Source organism: Pygoscelis adeliae, unplaced genomic scaffold, assembly GCF_000699105.1.
Source record: "Pygoscelis adeliae isolate BGI_AS28 unplaced genomic scaffold, ASM69910v1 Scaffold861, whole genome shotgun sequence".
Taxonomy (NCBI): domain Eukaryota; kingdom Metazoa; phylum Chordata; class Aves; order Sphenisciformes; family Spheniscidae; genus Pygoscelis; species Pygoscelis adeliae.
The window spans coordinates 81,826-83,189 of record NW_008824068.1 but is presented as its reverse complement, the minus strand read 5'-3'; positions in this window follow the sequence as shown (position 1 = coordinate 83,189).

The window sequence follows — 1,364 nt, the reverse complement described above, 5'->3', positions numbered from 1 at the left end:
GGCTTCATCTCAGGTCTCCCGCCCCCTCCCAGCTTCCCCGAGCCGCCGCCACACCGATAAATCACAGATGACCCTTCCGGCGAGGAAAGGCGTTCCTCCGCGGAAGCGACGCGAACGTCTCCGCTTAACGGGTAACCAGCAAAGAACGAATCCACTTCGTAAAAAATGTGGAAAAAAATGCGCTTCTGGCGAGGGCGTTGCACTGGGATTCAGAAAAGTTTGTTCAACGTTACCGATATCCGCGTTCTTCGGTGGAAGTTACTTGGAAGTGTTTTGGGTAGAATAAAAAGGAAGAAAGAGACGTTTACGCTGCCGTTATTTTCAGTACCAACTGGGACGTTGGAGTGAGGGGGCTGGACTCCCGAGAAAGAGGAATTTACCCCTCCAGTCACTCCCTGGGAAGATTCGGCAGCGGGTTTAATTCAGGACCCTTCACGGGGCGATTCATAGAATCATTAAGGTTGGAAGAGACTTCCAAGATCATCGAGTCCAACTGTCAACCCAACACCCCCATGCCCACTAAACCATGTCCCTCAGCGCCTCATCTACCCGTCTTTTAAATGCCCCCAGGGATGGTGACTCCACCACTTCCCTGGGCAGCCTGGTCCAATGTTCAACCACTCTCTCAGGAAAGACATTCTTCCTCATCTCCAAAAGATCCAGACCGCGCTCGCGCAGCAGTTACGCACCAGCCCAACCTCCGCACCCAGCCACCGAGGCGCAGGAGCACAAACACCCTTCCCAACCTCCTCGCGGCCATCAGCCCCAACGCGGCGGCGTGTCCTTTTTTCCACGCTCCGCTGGGAATTAATATGTTTAACTCGGCCCGAGGAGGTTCCTCAGCGGGCTTATAAGGAATTGCTAGGATAGGAGCACGTTACCGGCTTGAGCTTCTGTGCGCTGATTGGCCAGGGTGATCATGGGCAAAGGAAGCGCCAAATCAGAGGCCAGGCGATCCAGCAGGCCCGTCGGCCAGGCGATTTCAACGCTACCACGCGCCCACCTCATTAAAATGAACGCCCTCACAGCAAGGAAAACGCCCGCTGCCCTCCGGATTGCTCGGTGGCAACTAATTCACCGAAGCGTCCGCACCTCGAGGCCCGGGGAATAAAGCACGGGTTTTTTTCTTTTTTAAACGGGCAGCTCTCAAACAGGGCTACTCGCGACGAAGGAGAAGCGCCGCGCTCCGGGCCGCGCCTTCCTCTTACCCGGACGCAGCTGTGGGGAATCAGGCGGGAGGCCGTGAGAGAGCGGGCGGCTTGCAGGCCCGCCCGGTCACTTTGTCAGCTTTTTAAGCCCGCCGTGACGCTGCAAACGGCTTCAAAAGGGCGCTGAAGCGGAGGAAGGAACCGCGGAACCCCAGA